The sequence below is a fragment of the Anser cygnoides genome, chromosome 3, assembly GCF_040182565.1.
Source record: "Anser cygnoides isolate HZ-2024a breed goose chromosome 3, Taihu_goose_T2T_genome, whole genome shotgun sequence".
NCBI lineage: Eukaryota > Metazoa > Chordata > Aves > Anseriformes > Anatidae > Anser > Anser cygnoides.
Window position 1 is genome coordinate 52,376,151 of NC_089875.1, and position 23,141 is coordinate 52,399,291.

A 23,141-nucleotide genomic window follows, 5' to 3' on the forward strand; every position below is an offset into this window, starting at 1 on the left:
ATAAATGGTATCCCTTGCATTTTTTTCGTCATTACATTATCCCGATTTTGCACCTTGTGCAAACTTCAGGTATTATTTCATACACATTGAACCTGCTCTACTGACTTTTTTGCTTACGGTCCTTTCCTGTGATACCTTTTCATTTCTAATCTTGACTGTGGGGTCAGAAACTTCAGCCTGGTCAACATGGTAGCTATTGCTGTGAAAATGAGAGTCACCTTGTAAAGGATTAATTCTAAGTCTCCTTGAAGTCTCTCCCTCAGATTTCTGTCTTGTAGATCAAGAGTGGTCTTGTATCTCAGCTAATTCTTTCAAAGTTGCAAACAGCTTTTCAGCCTTAGATCAGCCACAAACTTTCTCAAGGTTTAATTTATCTTCTGTCCTCAAGCTTAAAGCATACATGTTTTAAAACAAACGTTTTGGTCTAACTTGACACTCCACAGCTGTATGCAATACACTTTCACAGTCAGCTTCCTCTGCATGATTATCAACCAAAATTCTTCGAGAACACCAGAATCTGCTGTGATCAGATGATTCTCTGCATGTTTTTCTTTTTATTAGCATCCATTCCCTAAAATACAGAATGTGATTTAGATCCCTTGCAGTTGTCTTCCATATGTCTAGATATTTTTATATTTCCTGCTCAGATTATTTTCTGTAATTTATTTTTTTTCCTGGTCGTAGATGCTGCTCAGAAATCACTTTGGATCACAGTGCTTGAAAGCGAGCCCCTGATTTGTGGGTGTATTTACAGTCATTTCTGGTTAATGAATATCTGGTTAATACACTTCTTCAGGAGACCTTTCAGTGTCTTCCAAAAGATGAGCAAAGTTATTTAAAACTGCATTTCTTTTATCCCACAGTATTCTGATGATATCAGCCAGGTTAGTCAACTGTGCTGTTCTCTAAAGAATCTGAGATCTATTTGAAAAACTTGTCTTGTAGACCAAAGATAATGTTGTCAAATGTACCCAAGTAGCTTAAGATCCTACCAGCAAAGGAGAAAAAAGAAAAAAAAAAGGAAAAAAAAAAACCAAAACACTTAGGAATCTAAATTTTAATGAAAGTACTTCTTTTACATTCTTTTGCATTCTTTTCTAAGCTAGATTTAAATCCTGGGATTTTAATTGTGCATATTTTCCATATTGTCTCAGCATACTCTGGAGACCCTCTGTGTAAGCTGGTTTTAATTAGATTTGTGTTAAAGGGAGACTGCCTTTATCCTACTTGAGCAACCAGACATATGTTGAATACTTTTAACAGCAGTCTCTCAGTATGCTAATTGTATATGTGATTATTTATGATCTTTTTCCAAGTTATAAAAAAAAAAACAGCCAAAATTAATTTAAAAACAATGGAGGCATGACACTGATGTCATTCTGATCTCACAGGTAATAAATGTGAATAAACTACTGACCCCAAGCCACCTGAAGAGTGAATGATTTTACGATGCCCATTTAATCAGCAGCAGAGAATAGCTTCACCAATCAAAGAATTTTCCATTCATCTAATTCCTTCATATTTGGATGGAGTACCTTCTAGTAGACATTTGCTTTACAAAATTTTCTTTTACAGAACTTTCATTTTGACTAGAAATGAATAGCGTAATGGGGAGAAAAATTCCTGCACATGAGCTAGTTTTTGTTGCCATGAGGAAGAGTGAGTAGTTAAAGGCAACAGATTCTTTTCTATTCATATTCTTGATGTGTGAAATAGGTGCTCAAGCAATACTATTTTAGCTTTTACTCCACAAATATCTAGTGTATTCCAGTGTTTTGTTAACCTTCTACATTATTTGTCCAGTCTGAATAGCTTGGGTTGTATAACTATTTTCCTGTGTCAAGGAATAGTTGATTGGACTGAGCACATGAACTTCTGTATATCTGTAATTATGCACATGTTGCTGGCATAATCAAGTGGTTTGGGGGAAAACAACTAGAATATGTTAAACTATTGCAGAAGAGATTTGCAATATTTCTGTACAGATTTGTCAAATGCAGTATGATCATTTTATAAATACAGTGTTTGCTGCAATGAGCAGAAATGCAGTGTAGATGTGTTTTCACATCATTAAGTAATACATTAGCTACATCTAAAGCCACTGTTACCACAGCTAGTTTCAACCTTCTTTATTACTGACTTGTCAGCGCTTTTGTCTCGAAAGCCATGCAAAGATGCACCTCACACACACACACACACCAAACCAACCAACCAACCAAACAAACAAACAAAAAACAACAAATACTGAGTCTTTCCAGTGAGGAGGATGGTGTACCATCATTGTAGCATAGGTTAAGGAACAGTTCATTCTGTAACTTTGGGGTTGAATAGGTTTCTGTTCAGTCTCTCTCTTTCTTTTTTTAGTAGTCAAGAAAGTATCATATCAATCATATCATTTACTTGTGGAGTCCTCTGCTTCCTATTTGCAAACTGGATATAAAATTAGGACAAAAGTAAACTCATTCTACTTAGAAATTCCTGGTGAGAACATAGGATGTAAGTGTTAATAACAATTTTCAATCTTTTTTTTTTAATGAAAAATAATTTTCCTTTTCCTTTCTGATTTGATTATTCAGTGTACACCTAATGAAGATCTGTAGAATATACAGATTGAACTCTAAATGCCCCTGATTTTAGTCACAGAGAGTATTCTTTAAGCATGTGAAAAATATCCCTTTCAAAAGGCTGATCTCTCTAGCGACTCTTAGAATGACTGTTTTAACAAGGCACGTAGTCTGTAATTATCTGACCCTGTTGCTGGTACCATACAGTCATACCTTGCTTTGTTGTGCTATTTCTATTGTATAAGGTATAAAAGACTCAACACTTTACTTCTCTGTGCTGAATAAATATTCTCCCTAATATAAAAATAAATATGTTCCCTGGAGTGTAAATGCTATACCACTAGGGCAGGCTGATTGGCATAGGTGATAAAGTTAGATGACAGAAAAAATGGAACTATTGTCTTGTGGGGACCTTGACCAAAGAAGCAGGTAAAGAGTCTGGGTCTTACCCACACTGTTTTCTCCAGGATTAGCATTAAGATTTATTATCCTCTCCACAGAGTCCTGGTCCTTCACACTGTAAACCTTATTGAAATTAAGCCTTATTCAAAGTCAGATTATAAGTAAAGAAAAAAGTAACAATCATTATGGAGTAAATTCAGAGACAGCAGTTACAGAGGTCTGTTAAGACTTTGTAGGTTCACTCAACAATAACCTAAAGTCTTCTGAATATGTTGTCATATTTCTAAGATGTTTCAAGTAAAACGATGGAAAATGTGTATGTGCACTTATGCATATGTATGTGAAGCTGGCAATTTTATGTTAGTTTATACTCAAATCTGAGGTTTCAAAAGTCAGCATGAAGAGTAATATTTCTGTACTGTTTTCCACCATATCAGTGTATGTAATAAGTTCAGGGTTGTGCATATTTTGAAGATGTATATATTGAAGTATTCTGAAAAGCTCTAAAAGATAGCACATGTACCTGATAAGAAGGAACCTTTAATCTAAAGTAAAATCATCTTTGTCCAGTGTCCTTTTTTTTTTTTCTTTCAAACTGCAAACACTCACATGAATATGGGGAAAAAAAGAAAAAAAAATACCCCAAAATGATTTTAAAAGTGAAACAATTAGAAGTATCATAAGGAAAAAGAAATCATAGATGCCTTATTAATAATAATTATCCTACTGTATAACTCAAAGATTTTAATGAGGAATAGATCATAGCAAACAATGTAAAGAGGTAAAAGAGATCACACACTCAGAGCAGTTCTCAATCTAAAGATCAAAAACAAACTGGAGCTAGAGAAAGAAAAAAAAACATATGAGGAAATTAATTTGGGCAAAAATGGCCTAGCTTTTTTAACTGTAAGTCTACTTATTCTATTTCCTGACTTTAATTAAGTGTTGGATATATTTTTGTGTTTTTTTTTTTTTATTTATTTTAATTTTGTAAAAAAATAAATAGGTCTTGCCACCTGCTTTGTCTGAGAGTCATTTGAAACTGGGGTTCAGAATAGGTCAATATACTGTAGCACGCAGATGTATTTTTCCATTTGCACAGTATCACTTTCCCAGATGAAAGCTTGGCTCTGCCTCGCTGTGTTGCAAGTATTTTTGCCAATACTGGCTTTGTACCATGATCTATCTGGTATTTCTGTTTGGATCTGTGTAAAGGAATGGTGAAACAGAGAAGAGGAATTGTTTCTTAGTATTGACTTAATTCATTCTGTTTGTATAATGATACGACAGCTTAATGTGATGTCCTTTGTGAGGCTAGTTTTTGATGACTTTGCTTGGGATGGAGTCAGCTTTAGGCTACAAAAGAGGGACAGCCATATAATTTTTTTCAAGTACCTTCAAAAATCTTTTGAGCTATCTTCAGCACCATCTGGATATGATGTACTTTCTGCCTGAGCTCTTTTCTTTGCCTGACTATACAACATGAACCCTTCCCTCCAACCCCACCCTGAACCAACCAACCAAACAAACAAACAAACAAAACAGAAACAAATAAAAGAAAGCACAGTTAGTTCTCCAAATTGGATGCTCAGAAATTGGAAATGTGAACTAAATTTTTATACAAGATGTTTTGCATGTATTTCAACACATTTTTTTCATTAATTGGTGATAATTAAAAGACAGAATACCCCACCACTGACCAGTGAGATGTATTTGGATGAGATCTGCCAAACAGGGACTGAAAACTGGTATAAGGGAACAGGAAATAAGAAGAATCCCACTTTTTATTTTTTTTCTATGTCAGATTACAAATACAGATTTGCTCAACTCTATTTTGTGACAACTAGTGAGCGAAGACTGCTGTAAATTCTTGTCACAGTATGAAATAGTAGATTTGTATCAACCAAGAGGTTTGTACTTCAGGACACCACCAAAGAACAGGTGAAGCATAGGAGTGATGGGTGCTTCAACTTCAGCTGAAGACAGGATGAATCTTTCTGTAGTATGTCATGTTCATGAAAAGGATGTATTTTTTGTCTCATTTCTAGAATTGTAGCGTCTCTCTCCCTTGTTGGTATAGATATACCATTTACAGTAACAAGGAAGCAATCAGTAAGCCTATAATTTTGGGTTCTTGTTTTGGAGATGTTGTGTGACATTTGCAAGCTAAGGAAGTTGTATTTGATCAAAAAATTCTGCATCTAATTTAAACAGTCTTTAAGAGAAGTGATGGCTTTAATCTGATGTGGAGTGAGTGACCATGAGAATGAAAGACAATTTTTTTTTTGTCTATAAAAATCTACCATATGATAAATCCATATGATAAATGAATCCCAGACAAACAAACAAAGCTATTAAACAAAGATGGTGGTGGGGGTAGTAGCTAGTTTCTGCTAAACATCCACATAGAAGTTGACTTACATCATCACAACACAATATGGAATAGACTGGCCTGTGTGATTCTTTTGCAAAGGAAATAGGTGAACATCATTACAATACTATTGAAGAAGGGCTTACAAGTATATCCCCTCACCTGAATTGCTGGCCGTCATAAGGTTTTCTAAAAATTACTACATAAATCTTACTTTTTGATGATTTCTGAGATTGAATTCAGTTGAGCTGAAGCCTTTATTGCATTGAATCTCAATGTGAGTCAAGGACCAATGGACATGAATAAGAATTAAAAAGATGCACAAAAATAGCCTTAATAAAAAAGCATGGCACTTGGATGCCAGAGTTAGATTGAGTCCTGAATTGTCATTGACGGGTTTCTCAATCTTGTCAGTAATGATGGTCTCCCATGGTGCCAGCAAACAGAGAGTAATTTTCTGCAGTAGCTGCTGTGACCAGATTGTATTAAGATGAAATGTTGTCAGTGTTGTCATGAGACAAATATACAAAAGCTTCTACTTCATTGTATCTGATGCAAGGAGGAAAACCATCTTTCTGAGCCTTACACAGGATAGAGAACCCTCCTTGAATCAAGACTGGAAGAAAATGTTTTGGTTTTTCAGTCACGTGTCATTTATTGTGTCTTTATTGTAGAACACTTCTTTATAACTGGAACAAAATGAGATTGTGTATGTACAGACTATTTACAATGTATCAAATATCATTTGGTCATTAATGTGGCTATATTATCTACAATAATGCTTTCCTCATGTATGGTGTAGTAAAACAAATGTTCTTTGCATGAAGAATAACCTAACCTAGTAGGAACATTCCTAGACAGCATTTTGTATTGCTAATACATATTTTCTATACATAACTTAAATTTGTATTTCTTAGAAGTAACCCAGGGTAGCAGTGGTTGCTGGTGAGAAAGGAAAACAGAGTTGTTTAAATGGGTTTATTGAGAAGCATTGCCATAGATGACAGGTATCTACGTCAGAGATTCTCAGTTCTCTTAAATTCATTTTAGTCTTTCATCTGAGACCTTTATGATGAAAAAAGTTCACAACAAAGCAGAATGGAAATGTAGTTATTTTCAATTATAATTAAATAGGATCTTAATTATGCCAAAGTCTGGAGACAACGGGAAGTCATCAAATCAAATTAAATTTAAGCAGAGGTCTTGGGAAGGTTGCTGTTAAAGGTTGATGTTCTTACAGTTGTTTTTGCCAGTGGTGAAAGAGACACACTGGCAGGTACTGCATACAAACCAGTGACTGGGCATAGTGACAAAATCAGTAAATCAGAAAATTTCTATCTTTGGAATTAGTTAGAAGGTTAGAACTTCCAATATTAAGAGGATAAAGTATATTTGCAGTCAGGTGCATTTGAGAGAAAGTAGAGGTAATAGCATATCATGGCAGCTCTAAATCCTTCAGATACATCATCAGCTGAAATTTTCCTTTTTTTTTTTTCTTTTAAAATGGTGTTCTTCATTGTCATGTAACTAACCGCAGTCTATAATTCATCATATAACCTATGACAGTACTTGAGGATTGGAAGGTGGCAACAGTGACACCAGTTTTTAAAAAGACTTTCTGGGAAGTGGGATTAATATTGACCTGTAATCTATATAGATGCTTATCTGCAACAGCAAATATAATTTTCAGGGAAATTAGTAGAAACTGTGGTAAATTAGAATTAATGGACATACAGATAAATATGATTTACTGAGCAACATTCATGGTGGCTTTTTAAATGGAGTGCTTGGCTCACAAGGACACTGGAATTCTTGGAAATTGTCAGCAAGTATGTGGGCAAAGCAGTGTCTGAATTTCCAGATAGCCTTCAATAAGACTCCTTTTCTGAGTGTTTTAAGGAAACTAAGTGGCTATAGGATTGCTGCCTATACAATTCATTGCATAGTAGGGATGCATAGTAGTTGAGCAAAACCAAGAATTAGAAATAGTTTGTCACTTCATTTATTAGTCGGAATCTGAGCTGGGATAGTGTTCATCAGCATATTCATAAGTTACCTGGGAAAGGTCATGAATACAGATTTGACCAAGTCTGTTGATAAGATTAAAATTCTTCCTGTATAAAAAATAGGGGTCTGAACTGAAGCTGGCAGAAGGCAAGTTTAGAACAATAAAAGGGGACAGTTTTTCACTGGTCATGAGACTTCACACAGAGCAAGACTTTGCCCTGGCCCCGAGTCTTATATTTTACAACCAAATTTGCTAAAATGGCCCTAATATTTATTTTCAAAGTCAGTTATCTTCCTGATAGTCACAAAATACAGCTGATATTGGTAGTAGCAGGTGATAACAAATGATAATCTTCTTTGATTAGCAGACAGAACTTCTGTGTTTCACAGAGACACTGTGCAGCTGCCAGACCTTTTGCAAGCAGTGATGCAGTAATACTGACGAATCAATGATGTGTTGCTTCACTGGTACCGTTTTCAGTCTTGCAAAGATACAAAGAAAGAATCTCACAGGTACTGTGCTATCCTGGGTCAGAAAAGAACCCAAGAGACTGAAACTGAAGCACTGGTAGGGACAGCTGAACAAACAGGATGCTTTAAAGTGGTAAAAGACAGAAATTTCATTTCTGAACTTCTGCTTCCAAGATTGAGACAGAAAGGATAAGGTGAAGCGGAGGAATTCAAAATATGAGAAATACACCAGCAAAGGTGGTTGAGGCTGTTGGATACTTTTAAAAAACTTATACCAAGCATATATTTCATTCCTCAAGTCAAGCTGAAATTCTGATTTTCTGTTGTCTGAAGCCACCAGGCATTGTTCTACTAAATCATCCCTCACACCATCCCTAGGCACTTTACATGGCAGATTTATAATTTCCACCCCATCTTCCTCCTAAGGGGTGTATCCTCTGTGTTTATCCTCTCCTTCCTGCAAAGTTTTACATCTTCCAACATCTACTTGCTATATATGTACACACACTCCTCCTTTTCCCTCTCACATATATTGTTGTATTTTATCTGCTCAAGATACCTTCTTTGTATCTGTTGTAAAAATTACCTGCTTGCTTTGCTTCCTTGCATTGTATCTGTAGCCTGGTCTCTTTTAGAATCCTTGTATTCTTCTCCACAGCTGAGGTGCACAGACACTTTGTCCTTCTCCAAGGGACCACCCAACCGTCTCATCAGAATCCTCTGGTTTAGAGCAAAATAATCCTTGTAAACATAAATAAATTAGACCTTTAAAAAATGCTGCAAAAATGTTTTGATATTGCTTCCAACAGTGCACAGCTGGAATAATGAATCTGCAGGACAGGTAGATGTAAAAATGATTGACCAAGATCTTCTCTGCCAGATGATCAGAAGATATTAGTGCCTTATATCTAAAATATCAACTGTCAAAATGTCTTAAAATCCTGCTTCTTGAGCAATATGATCTCTTAGCTGGGGTGGGAGGAAAGGTTATCATATAGCAGCCTGAGATGAGTGTGCCAGTTTCTTTCAATTCCTTCAACCTTCAACAAGGGCAGGATAAGAAAAAAAAGACTGCTCATCTGTTTATCTTGCAGCTGCATTCTTGATACATGACATGTGTGGATCCGTTCTGAATCTTACACAGAGATATCTTAACCTTACTAGTTTTAAGAATCATCCCTAAAATTTCTTCAGTTTCTGAATGTCATTTTTGTTTTATGGATGCCAAATGTATGTGAAATATTCTTATGTCAATTTTACACTGTGGTGAGGTCATTATTTCTGCTTGATAGTTCTTGCTCATACCCAACGATTCCATTAGTACTTCTTGTCATAACATCATATTGGGAGTTCATGTTCTTTCTCAATCTTTTTCAGCTTCACCATTTCCCAGGTCTCAAACCTCCCATGGCGTTACTGTGGGCTGCAGACTGGATTCCTCAATATGCTTAGCATTCCAGTAATGGGTTTCTCTGTATTACATTCTTCTCCGTGTCATTGTTTACGAGCAGTCTTTGTGTAAGTTAGAAAATCAGCCGTGTGTTTTGTGTTTATCTCTAGTTTATTTTTGTAAATGTTTGATGGGATTGTATCTCATACAGGGCATTACAAAACCACCCTTTCAGCATTTTGAGAATGATTCAGTATTAGATTATTTTAGACCATTTACTACTCGGAATATGTGCTTTACAGATATTGTCCAGTGTCATGCTGTTTTCTAATTAGTTGCTAATGTGGTTCTAGCTGAAATGATACAAAGTAAGATAAAACTCTAGAACTAGGTATGACTGCCAAGACTTTCATTATGTAAACCCAAATTGTATTCCAACCCACTAGAAACTAAATTTTTTGCAATCTTAATATTCATACAGCTTAGATTGCTTTTGTTGTATACTGGAATGTGAGCATGTTTCCAAATTTCTTGTTTCCTGTGTTAGAAGGTTTACATAAAAACTAGTAGTAGTGGTTGAAATATCTCTCCAGCCATCTCCTTAGAGCTTCAGGGAGTAATTATGAAATAAATAAATAAGTAAAAGCTGATTTAGTAATCCTTATCCCTAGTCCATAGTCAATATTTATCTACTTACATTATTTCTCGCAATGAAATCTCATTCTCATGTGATAAAAACATGTTCCGCTTTCTGCAAATACAAGTATCATATGAACACTTGAGCCTCATTGGCATGCTGTGAAGTTTTAGCATTTCCATCTGTAATTTAAGTTTTTAATATTGCTAAGACTTCTCTTGTTACTATACTTTAAAGTTTTTTTTTCATAATGACTGTATACCTGCTATCAGTGACTTGATTCTGGTTCTTCTTAGATCTCATTGCCATGTTTCTAATAATATCCATCTCACTGGTAATGGTGGTTAACTAATTTCCCTTGTATTTTGTCATTCTCCAAACCAAAATCTCTGGTGTAGATTTGGCATTAGCTACCACCCTTGGGGAGGTGGGGGTAGAAAGCGAGAAATATCAACCACTTGTAATTCATTCCAGTTCAGTCCCTGTATAGTCGTGCTTGAATAAAGATAATCTTTGCTTATTTTTAGGTTTATCAAAGCAGTAGCATATTCCATATTTTGTTGTTTACATATAATTTGCTAATTAGTTTTAAATGACTTCCTAAAAATCATGGGAGAAGCAGTTCCATAAATAACCTCAGTATATATCAAAAAAGATGTAAACTAAAATTTAGCAAAGCAGCCATATTTATCAGTTTATCTGAAGAAAATGCACATCGCTTTTGCAGACAGTTGCAGCCTGACATAAAAATCACAAGTATCTTTTGCGACAAGCTTTAATTACCTTAAACTTCAGTGTAGTTAAATTGCTTCCACGTGCAAATCCTTTTCTAAATATCTGTATCAGTAGACCAGGCATCACACTGTGAATCAAAAATCGTGTTGGTTTTTGCTGCTTCTGGAAGTCAGGTGTTGATATTTTTTAAGAAGCTGTTTGCTCTGTAGTTACTGTGCTGGAGCAAGGCTGAAGACATATTATGATGGAGCCTGCAGTTTTCGAACATGAATGGAACACCCTTCCAGCCTGCTGTGATGAATTTTCTGCACAGTCATGTCCTTGAATCACAAGCAATCAGTGAAGCACAGTTGCAGGAGATGATTCTGGGAAAGAAACCTGGGGGATAACTACCTTTCAAAGGGACAAATGTAAGCAAGAAAACTAGCTCTGATCCCACAATGGGCTCCTGGTTAATTCTTGAAATTACATGTATTGAACCAGCTACAGCATCTTGGTCTCAAAAAGGCCTGTAATACTGATTTTAATCTTAAACAATACAAGGCTTGTCCTACTAAATTAGAGATTCTTCTATTCTTTAATAGACATTGAATAAAAACCTACTTTCAGTTAGGTTAAGGATGGCGAATATCTTTGAAGAGAGCTGCTTGTTATTTATGCCAAAAAGTCAAATCTCCTAGATACCTAAATACAGATTTAGGAGTCCATCTTTAGGCAATCCTGTTAAGAAAATTTTGAGTGCTCTTCTTGAAAAAAATCTTTATTCCCTTCTCTGTCCTGGATTAAAGAAACTAATAAAAAAGATAAGGAAAGTAGAGTTAGTATCCTAGATACCAAAAAAAAAAAAAAAAAAAAGGAAAGACAACCCCTTTGTTAAGCTGCTCAAAAGGAACTTTTTTACGAGTACCAAAGCTGATTGGATTATTTTCTAGATCTTACTTTCTTAAAATTCCAGCAAGCTTCAGGCAAGAAGTTTATCTCAGGGCCCATTCACCTGGAAGGCTGCAAATTTGCATTTTGATATGGATTCCTTACAGACTTCTGTCGGGAGAAGAAGGATTGAAAGTCAGTTTTTGATATATTGAAAATAATGTAACTGATAAGAAAAAAAAATTCCACCTCCACAAGATAGACTCCAGAAATAATAGAAAACAAAATATTAACTATTTAAGTGTAAGACTACCACTTCATTTTTAGAAGTTTACTCTGTATAGAATTGTTGTATAAAGTCACTGTAAAATTGCAATCTAACCTGAATTGGCTGATAAAATCTGTCTGCAACCCAAACAGAAGTCCCTCATATGCTCCTTTACTTTTATGTATTCCTTCAGAAAATATCACCCAGTAGGCCATAAAAATCTTTTCAGGTGACATCCTAGTTTGTTAGTGTCCTAAATGTTATTAATTAGAAAAAAAACATGTGTTCTCTTCTCTAAGGTAGTTATCCATCTGAATAATGGATAACATAATTGCTTTTGCTTATTCCCTTTACCTAAGGGCTTGTCTATTTGCTGCTTTAACAAAGCTACCTGGAAGGAGGCTACTGATAAGGAAAAAACCATGTTTTTTATATTATTTAAGAGGATAAAAGGGTATTATACTGCTTTTTGGTGAAAAATTGTTACATACTTATATGAAAGGTGTGCTGTATTACTCTATCAGGGACAAAACATCACTGTGGTTAACCATGGAATATGATGATATAGATTAGCAGTTGTTACATTTTTATATTCCTCTCATTTTCTTGCAGCCAACAGTTGCTGAACTCCGTCTTTTATGCAGTAGCTTTGTTTAACAGCACCCATAATCTCCTAGTATTCCCGCATCTTGGATCAGGCAGCAACATGCAAAGCAGCTTAAAATCAGCAGAATGGCTGTCAAGGGATCAGGGTGATGAACTGGTGAGGCTACAAGGAGGAGTGGAAGGATGAAGACAGTAACATGGACTGATCTCATGATTAGGTGACACATGGCAGCCATGCTTAAGTTCTTGCATCCTTGAAACATGACAGATTTTTGGCTCATTCTGTGAGAAAATATAAGCTGTGAATGGCATTTGTGCAGGCATTGTATGAAGTGTTGGTTGGTTGTGCCAGCAGATTGGCTGTTGGGCACCATGGTATTGAGCTGCACCATGACTGCTGGGTCTCAAGTCTGTACTTCAATATGGACTTCTTTGTTAGGATAATCCTGCTATTTCATTAGATATCTCCAGGAGGGTAGATATGTTTGCTTTCACTTGCTACTGTGAATGGAAAGATCAGCCTCTCCAGTTACAGCCAGCTCCACTTATTGTCATAGTCATAGAAAACATGCTAAATGGTTCGTGATTCTTTCTTTGTTTTACAGGGTCTTTGACCTGGGAAGGAGTGGTACACAAAGGGAAGGAGCTCTTTGCCCTGTCATAAAAATTGAAAGTTGTCTCAGCATGGCTGTAAAAAAATGATTAAGAATATGATGAAGGAAGGTGTAATCTCTGTGGAAAGAGAGTGGTTTAATTGTGATACTTCAGTAAGGGAGAGCTTGAACCAACAGTTTGAGAGCTTTCTCAGCTTCTATATTAGATTGCACAAAACGAGTGTGATATTATAGACTCTAGTTCTGCGATTAGTTTCTTATTACATTTTGGTAAAGCTTCATGAGCTAAAGACTATGAGCTCTCGAGAAATTCTGGGTTGTTATTGCTTTGTAATGCACTACAGAACTATCTGCAAAAATACTGTAAATGAAGGTGCTTGCTTAAAAAAGAAACAAACAAAAACTGCTACCACTTCTTTTCAGTTTGTGCCACTGTAAGAATCTGAAAGAATTGAAAAGTTTACTCTGAAGACTTTGTTTTAAGCAACTGTCATGCTGCATACGTAGCAATGTGTGTGTTGCTGCCTCCCTACACTATTTTGTGACAGCAAAACAAGTATCCCTTGCATTGTTTGCCCTAGCAGTGGAAAATAAACATTTGGTAATCTGTCTCTTCAGAAAATATAAAATGCAACTTCTGAGAGAATCTTTACATACCAAAGCATTATTTTGTCAGAGAAATAATGCTTTATCTAAGGAAAAAAAAGCCTCAAAAACTTAAAAATCACAGTGTAGGCCATTAACATCTGGTTTAAAGTGCGTTAAAAGCCAACAACTCAATGTCAATTTGGTCTGACTTTATGGTATTATTCGCTTGATTATGGCTCTCGCTGGGGGAGCAGAGCATTTTGATATCATCCAAAACCCCTGAGAACAATTCAAACCAGCTGGTATTCCATATATTACATAATTACGAAGCACACAACGCAGTTTGGAATACTGAAGAGGCACTGGGGGCCCACTTCTCAAAATATTTACAGCCTTTTACCCTTCTCTAAACAATCATTTGCATAGTAAAAGTGATATACAGCACACCAACATACAGGTTTACTTTATTTTCACTTTCTCAAACTTCCCTGGAATTGGCTGTGTTTAGCAGTGAGTAGGCAGAAGGGAGATGGAGCCAGCAAGGATAAAGGCTGTAATGTTGCCAGGAAAAGCTTTATATTTACTCTGTCAGTGCAAGATGGGAATGCTTTCAAAGAAAACCTGAAAGGTGTATAGGAGTTCCATTGCCTACGTGAAAGTATAGCATGACATGTGTCTCCCCTGGACGTGGGGGTGCTAGAAACCAGGAGATGTTGCAATTGAGTAAGCTGGTCACGAAGGGGTTGTTCGTGTATAAATGAGATTCAGTGGCTACATCTTGGTAAGAGTTTTGCATGAGCATGCATAAGTGCATATGTGTCTTTGTTCTGAGTAACTTATTCTTGGTAGTGAGATCAGCTTACTTGTAAGGCAGAATTGATGTTAACTGTTTTTTCTAAAGTGACTAAAAAGCTATGAAAGTTATCAATAGATAATATCAAAAGAAGGAAAATCTGGTGGAGTTTCTTCCATTATGTATTTGCATAAGAGAAGTTACAGACAGATAGGTTAATGGTAACAACTACTTTTCTCTGCACCACACTAATAAAATTTATGCACTTATTGCACACACACAACTCTTGAACTTCCAACCTCTATCTGATCTTAGCACCCACAGCCTACCATCGCGCCATGTGTGGGATGAATTGCAGAATACAGATAAAACACTTCAAAGCCCCAGATGCTTTCAGGTTTTCCATTACTAAATTCATGTTTGTCAAATTTTAGTAAGAAGGAATCACATACTGAAATACCAAATGATAGTTAAATTAATTCTTAAAGGCTTTCATGCTGTCTAGTACAGGCTTTCTTTCTATTATGTTTTGGTTTCAATTAAGAGGTCTTTTAAAGTTCTTAGCTATGTTGTGCATACAGGCAAACCCCAAATTCTTTCTCTTTTTTCCACAAAGCTTCAAATCTGATTTGAACCAAACTTTTGCAGCTTATAAAATTGTTTGAGGGCTGAACAAATTATTAGCTGAAAGTGAGCATTGCAAATTACTAGATGCACTATAGGGAGCCTGGTATTTACATATTGTCCAGGATCTGAATGGTTGGTGTGAACAGATATGGTTACTTGTAAATCTCTGGACCTCTGCAGGGGGTGTTATCATTCAATTTCCTCACAGCGAGGGTTACTGAAACTAATTTTTGGTACATGTTTGCTTCCCACTTTAAAGATGTTTTAATGCATTGCATAATCTGGACAGCAAGTGAAGGCATTATAAGTGCAGAATCAAAATGAAAAATGTAATGGCAACGTGAATGGACCATTCTAAGTGGTTTGCCGAGCACAGTGACACAGTGTGTCAGGTAGCACTGTGTAGTTAAACTTGCGAACTGCAAATTTTACTGAATTACTAACTATTTTTTGCCATCTGGTCCACTGCAGAATTTGACTGAGTGCCAGTGGGTTTCAAAGCTGAATTCTCGAAACTGTCCAAGATATAGGACAAGGAAAGGATGGTCCTGTCATACAGAACAAGGAAACTAGCATCTTCACCATGCAATATCATGTTAAATAACCATACTCGAGCATGCTATTGGATGTCCCAATGCATTATTTTTTAATTTAGGCGTATCACCAGAGTACCTTCCACAGGAGACGTCGGAAAAAAAATGACCTTAAGTTTCTATTGTCTTAGTTTCTCTAAGAAAATATTGACTGCATTTTGATGTATCCTGTCTCTGTAACAGTTGCAGGAATGCTCAAACATGAGACCATGCCACTAACTGTTGCTTTCTAATTCATCTCATCCTCTGGTTCTCATTTCTAATGATTCTGACAGCTTTGCCTTGCAAACCCTGCTGTGCCGAGGCAACATTGTGAAAGAAAAAGGGCTGAATTGATGGGAGAAAAAAAAAAAAAAAGAGAGAGATTTGTTTATGACACAGGTAATCAAGGAGCCAACAAAGGAAAACACTCAGCTCAACCTCATACTTACAAACAAGGAGTATTTGGATGGGAATTTGGAGACTGGGAGCAGCCATGGCTGCAGTGACCATGAAATGGAGAAGTTCAGCATTCTGCAAAGAGGTGACAAGAATAAAAGCAAAATTACAATGCTAAATTTCAGGAGAGCAGTCTTTTTCCTGTGATGGACCTGCTTGGAAGGATCCTGTGAGATGTGGACATGGAGAGAAGAGGGGTCAAGGAGAGCTAGCTGACTTTCAGGGATCTGAAAAGTCAAAGTCAATAGGAAGCTTGCAGGATGAACGAGATGGTCTTGACAAGACTCAAACATAAAAAAGAAGTAGAGAAGAGGTGGAAACAGAGGTAGGTGACTGGGGAGGAGCTTAGAGACACTGTCCAAGCACACAGGGATGGGTTTAGGAAAGCCAAAGCCATGAAAAAAAGGCTATGAACAAAATAGATGTTAATGTAGACTGAAGTCTTAGATTTTGTGTCTCACAGACTGAGTTTTTCATCAGAAATGGACCTGTGTATCTTGGAAGCTGTTACATTAATAACAACCACAAAGCATAGAAGGAAATCCAGGTTATTTTTTTTAATCATATCTTTTCTGTGTGTCATTTTTAGGCTTTTCTCAATATTCTGCTTTCCTAAGGATAGTAAAGACTTAGCCACCCACTCAACTGAAGTTCAAGTTTTCACCAGGCATCCAATCTTTCAACCAAAATAAATCTTTGTTACATTTTCACATCTTTTAGGAGTCCTTTAACTTCTCTAGTTACTCAATATATAGTGGTGAAAACTAGCTCTATCTTGTGTGATGCTGTGAGTTTTAAATGAGACATGAAAGCAGGCTGCAATGCAAGGCAGAAATACTTCTGCAATTTTGATAATTTATTCAGACATATCAGAAACCTCATGCCCGGTGAGCTTGCTGAACTCCCAGTAATACCATTCACCCTTCAACATAGATATCCAGTGAACTTCATGTTCTTTCAACAGCACCTATTTTAATGCTATGTTGACTTTTTCAAAAACCATGCACTGAGGCATCCTAGCATGCTTTTTTTTTTTTTTTTTAACATAAAATTGCCTTTTGAGTTTATACGTTGAGGTTGAATTTGGAAATCTGCGGAGGCAGAAGCTTGGAGGCTTAATCCTTTCTATACACTATCTGCTCATCCTGGTTGTGAAATCAAAGGAAAAGAAAGAGGGGCAACAGAGTCATTGGCATTATCAAATCTGGGTGAAGTAGGGGATTTAATGGAATTCATCTGGAACCTGAAAAAGAAATCCAAACATCAGCTGTGAATATATCAGCAAAAGTATACCTGCATGGATTTCAGATTTGTTGCCATAGCGCAGCACTTAGTAAGATAACTCCATTAATCGCTACTAATAAGATAGATCCCACAAAAGAAGGGTGCAAATAGCTCTCTAACCAAGCAGTGGGTGCTTCCACTCTGCGACTGGAAAGATGTGGACTGAACGTCCACCTTCCTGAATGGACTCTGGTCTGCACAGTGAAGAGGTATGGGCTCTGCCTTTCACCCTGACAATTCATACACATGTGTGTGCCAGTGAAAAGTGATGTTTGACAAGAGTCAAATTTAAAACAGGTTTTTGTCCCCCTCACTTGGGGGGGGGGGGGACATGCTTCTCCAGACTTATGTAAAAGAGTGTAGCTTCTTTGTTCTTTGTTAGTTTTAAATCCATCTTTTAGCTCGCAGATTCAACAGAGTCTGTGTGGTCCTACTACACAGTTTAATGATATTTAATAATTAAATTCAATATTATTATTAATAAGGTTCAACAAAAAGAAGTGTCATAGAAAAGTAGAAATATCCCTTTGTGAAAGCTCAAACAAGGAAGTAACCGTTATTCTATTGAATATGTGCTGTATCCTGATATGGTTAGCTTTAATTAATTCTGAAAAGACTTCTCACCTGTTACAAGAGAGTTAGCTTTTCATGTGTGGATCAATTTCTTTTACTAGCTCTAATAGTTACATTTATCTGGTACTAATTTTTCTTCTTTGCAAAAACATTCATTGTAACTTTTGTGTGAATGTATATTTGAATTTCCCAATTTCTTAACTCTGTAAAGCTGCACTTTAAAAGTCCATTACATCTTCAAACAGGCAAAGAGCCTCTATTGTGCACAATTGGTGTTGAGATATTCCAGGTGGTTAATATCGCTTATGTTCTTCTCAATATTAATTGTGCAAATTTTTAAATATTGATCTGTATACCATTGTTACAAATCACAATCAAACCCTTATTTGCTGAAAGGTTCCAAGAGACAACACTTTAAAATGATCCTTAGATCAGTCACTTGAAAGTGATACCTTTTTAAAATGCATGACAGCTAGCGTTTTGCTACTTGAAAAAAGAAAAAAAAAAAAAAGAACACCTAAAGCTTAATGAAGCAAATGCATCAATTAAGTAATTAGCTTAAAAAGCAAAAGGGAATTTCATGTAACTTTTACTCACTAAACCTTAGGATGTCTTGCTAATTTACACATCAGATTTTTCTCATAAGGAGGTTAATAGATTGTGTGCTTGCAACTGCATTTATGTAGATAGTAAAAATAACAGACATAGAAAGAGAAATTTGTAAAACTGAAGTATGATGCCTACTATAAAGGAGTAGTTCACTCTAAAATAAATCTCAGCATATGAAATTAAAATGTTGATTAAAAAAATCATGTTTTGATTTCTCTAATTCAGTTGCAGGAAGAACTTCAGTAAAAATATTGTAGAGGGAGAATATTATGTCTTGGATGCTATGTTGTAGTACCAGAAATTATCCTTACAGCAGAAAATTTTAGTTTCCCTGTGTTCAAAGCTGATTACCTCTGTTAGGGAAGCAGAATTTCCAACTTGTTTTTTTTTTTTTTTCTCTGCCTCAACTTTACAGGATCCAAATGCTATGACTGTTTAAATGTTCCCTGTTATGACTTACATTTGCTAACTTGAACAGCTATGGTTGTACATGCTCACCATTGTACTGCAAATGCAGGATGAGACAAGTGAAGGGAAATGATTACTGCAACCATGTCTAGATTTGTACTACGACATGAGCTGCTTTAAAACAGCTGGTAATCCAAACCCATTTCTAAAAAAGCACCTAACACCTCCTTCCTCTCCTTTGAATTATATCTGCTGTATTTTTGATGTGTGAGGGTTGTTCTTTTTTATACACAGTATTTTTCAGCCTCACTATTCTAAGAAACTTGTGGAAGATTACAGTGGAAATGAAATAGATGACTTTTTTTTTTTCAATTTTTCCTATTTTTTAGTACTAATATGTAACTGATGAAGGCCCAAGCAAAGGGGCATCAGTATAACAGTTTTTAAAATAATGAAATTACTGAGAAATGTCACGTCTTTATAACCTGATTTTGGAGGCTTTTGGTATAATCCTTAATCACTGAGTGTCCTTAAATCTAAAGTTCCCTTGCATGAGGATTTTAATCAAGTACTGTATCAGTGATACAGTTCTTGATGCTCTCATCAGAAACTCCTTGCAGATCGCACTTTGATCATTTCTAGTCTACCGTTATTACTTTCTCACATTGGGAAACATCCAAGGAAAATAGCTAATGAAAGACATTCCAGCTAGTTAGAACTCTGACCTTGAATTCTGAGATCTTGTCTTTGCATGCAACATCTACTGTTGGAGACTGATTGGTAACTGACTTTTCTTTGAAGGCATAGAAGGTCTTACTTCTATTTCTGAGAGGGATTTTCAGAGACTCATCTAATTCTTCAAGGTTCTTTGAAAATCCCAGATTAATTCTTGATTCATTTGGCTATTGACTGCACAGCTCTTTTTCCATTATACTATTAGCCTCTATCTTCAAGTAAATTAAATTGCGTTTAACTGGATTTTACGGATATCTTTCTTAAAGGTACTTGTAAAGGTTTTTAAAACTCAATTTATAACTATTCTATACAGCTTAACTCTAACTCAAAACTGTAAATTCCTCAGACTGACCCAAAAACCTGAGTCACACCTACAGAGGAAAAGCTTACCATCAGGCTGTTCTGCCGATTAGCCTTCTGTAAATGAACTGCCAATCCTATGTTTGGGGTATACCTGTATGACAGCTAAATGCCAGCTGAGGGCTTCTGTACTTCAGTAGAATAGCGATAGTGATGCAGGAATTTACTTGCTTGATTCAAGTTTGTGTGAACTCCTATAACCTAGTTGCGAGAAACACAATTTTTGACAATAAATCCTTGTAAAATAGACAAGCATGCCTCAAAAGGCGGTTTTGTACTTCCATATATCGCAAGACAGTGTGTTTGAACCAAGGTCACTCGGATGCAATCAGTCTATTCCTGTTCTCCATTTTACATTTGCTTTCTCATTTCCCTCCCGTGCTTGCTACCTCATGGTGCGACCTCAGTCCAGAAAGCTCTAGCACAGTCTGTGAGCCAGCTGGTGTCCCTGCATGCCCGCCATTTGTCCTCCCTTCCCCTGAGGAACAATCTCTTCTCCACACCTGCCCTTACTGCCATTACCCATGCTGCCAGTTTGTGTAGGCCAACAGGCACAAAAGTAACTGGAATATGCGCAAAGAGGTTCAGTTAAGCTTTTTTTATTGTTGTTTTTATTTCCAGTTTCTCTTTATTTGTGCCAGATTGGCTTAGCCTGCAAACTTACTAAGCCTAGCAATGGCTTTTATCTCAGCAGTGTTGCTGAGGGTGTCCAATTTCTCACCCCACTGGCCTGCCAGCTCCAGTGGGCTGTCTCAGTGGTTGTGAACCTGTCAACACTAAAGGACAAGAGGGCAATATTTTGTTGCACAGCTATAAAGCCACTTCAGCAAAGCTGTAAGAATTGCAGAACGTTATTGTACTAGGATGCATAATACCATTTGAATCTTTCACAATATTGATACTAAAAAGTAAGAATCATGATACTGCAAATATATATGGTACTTTGAAGCGATTTAGGTTACAATTCAAGGGTCTGAGGGTCTCTCTCTTTCCTCACTAACCATCTGTCTTCCAGACAGTCTGGGTTTTACTTTGCAAATTAGGTTATTTCTCTTGGAGATTTTGCCTGACATCACCAGCTCTTTTGCTGCAGCTTTTGAGGCCTGGAGCTTCCTTCCAGATCCCTCCAGCATCCCCTGACCCTGCGCTTGTGGTGTCGTCCCTATGCTTAGGCTAGGCCAGGATGACTTTAGCGTAACAAAAGGTAGCAGCTTGGTGAGAGCCATGTACCACGTCTAATACCAGCACTGCAACAGAAATATTAATATTGAATACCTTTGATAATACTAGCAGGTTTCAGCGTACTGCTGCTTCGGGAAGAGGCTCCAAGCAATCAAGTTTGTTCCTGACCCTTTGTCTATTACATGTATGCTCCTTAGCTACCCAAGATGATGGGTTTTCTTGAAAGTGGAAGTATTTAAGGGAAAAAGGATATTAGGGGAGTTCATCAAGTGAACAATCTTATTTAATATTCTCCTTAATGACCTTGACTCATGAATGAAATTTGCTGATAAAGCAGAGATGGGGTCAATCTCAATGCAGAGGAGGAGTTGAATAACAAGTAGGATGAACTGGGTAATTTTGAGAGCAGATAAGAATAAAAAAGAGATGAATTTAAATAGCACTAAAGACAAAGGTGTTCATCAGAAACAAATAATAATTTCTGCTGTATCCTGAATATTCATCAGTTAGAATAAAATGACTTAGTGCATAAGGCCTTCATAGGATGTTTATGAAATACTGATGAGATTTGGCTGTGCAAAACATGATAGCAAGAGGCGTGTGATAAGGTATTTCTAGCCTTTGTAATGAATAGTATCAACTACTTAAAATATTGATGGGGTTCCTTCCACAATGCCATGGGCATGTCTGTCATCAAGAAGGATGAGAATGATATTGAAATCACTGCAAATAAGAGCTCCTAGGATTATTGCAGGCTATCAGGGAAAGGACATGTTTGTTCAAGAAAAAATAGATGTCAGCCAATTGCATGTACCTCTTGCCTAGAAAATTTCTGCAGGTATTGAGAAAACAACTGCAACAGCTTTCCGTTTGGAATAGGAAATCTAACCAGATTTAAGATGACACTTGATAAGGTTATAAACAGGATTACGTGATACAATTGCTTGTCTGGTATAGCAGAGGACTAGATTAGGTGGCAGGCAATTGCTTCAAGTATATGTTATTTTCCCTTCGAAGAGATCTCTTAAGTTTCCAAGCACTGAAAATGTAATTTCAAAATTCATATCAGAGCCATGCATTCTCATAACTAGTTAACCTCTACAGAAGAGGTGTCAAAGGATAGAACTGTGAATATCTATTGACAGAAATGTTTACCTTTTTTTTTTTTTTCCATAAGGATTCTGTGTGGTTGTGTTTAAAATCTGGGCCTCCTTTGTTTGAAAACAAAACATTTCTCTACTGGAGTTTCACAATTTTTCATCATCCTAGATCATGCCTGTCTGTGTTGGTTCTTCTGATTCACCAGCCCTTCTTGAACTTTATGGTAGTGTAGACTGACTCCAGTCAATGTCTTTTTGTCCCCTTTGCCCCTTCGTGTTTTTTTTTTGTTGTTGTTGTTTTGTTTTGTTTTCCAATCTGCAATGTGCATCTGGATCGTGACAGGAAATGCATAAGAAACTTGTTGATAATGATAATATCTGTGTATAATGACACAATCTTTCAGCTGAAGATACCTTTCAACTGTCTCATCTTTTTTCCAGAGTTTGCCTTTATTCTTATCCCTGGTTTGGTTATTCTAAAAAATATTCCTAGTTTTAATTCAGATGCAAGAGAAAAAGTTTCCACTTTTTTTTTTGTTTGTTTGTTTGTTTGTTTTTCTGAGAATTTCTAAGTATTTGCTCTCAAGGAACTCCAATTACTTTGACAGTGACCAGATAAAATGCTGGTTACTTTCCAAGCTCTCGTTAAAGATTATTTCAAAGATCTCAGAAAACAGGCATCTAACAAGTACTTACATCTGTACAAAAAAGGTCAGCATTTTTACCAGATCCAATAGGATTCATAGGAATGAGAAGAACAGAGTCTCTAGACAGTTCACAGGTAGGTAATCTTTCATGTACTATCACAGTTTTACCAGATTTCATCATCCTCAAGCAGTTTTCTCTCAGATTCACAGACGTTCATGTCTTAGGCTTCAGGACAAGAAACTGAGGGATTTACCTTCCAGACAATAAG

The 23,141-nt window shown here is 36.4% G+C and overlaps 1 protein-coding gene and 1 long non-coding RNA gene across 2 annotated transcripts in view; both read left to right on the forward strand.

Moving 5' to 3' along the window:
- SASH1 (SAM and SH3 domain containing 1) overlaps positions 1-23,141 on the forward strand; it is a 554,055-nt gene that overhangs the window by 164,473 nt on the left and 366,441 nt on the right.
- Positions 1-23,141, forward strand: part of LOC125184423 (uncharacterized) — a 184,801-nt gene that overhangs the window by 81,938 nt on the left and 79,722 nt on the right. Inside the window, exon 1 of the long non-coding RNA XR_007168391.2 lies at positions 1-23,141. This exon is cut by the window's left edge and continues 81,938 nt beyond it; it is cut by the window's right edge and continues 36,026 nt beyond it. This is a non-coding gene — a long non-coding RNA (uncharacterized lncRNA).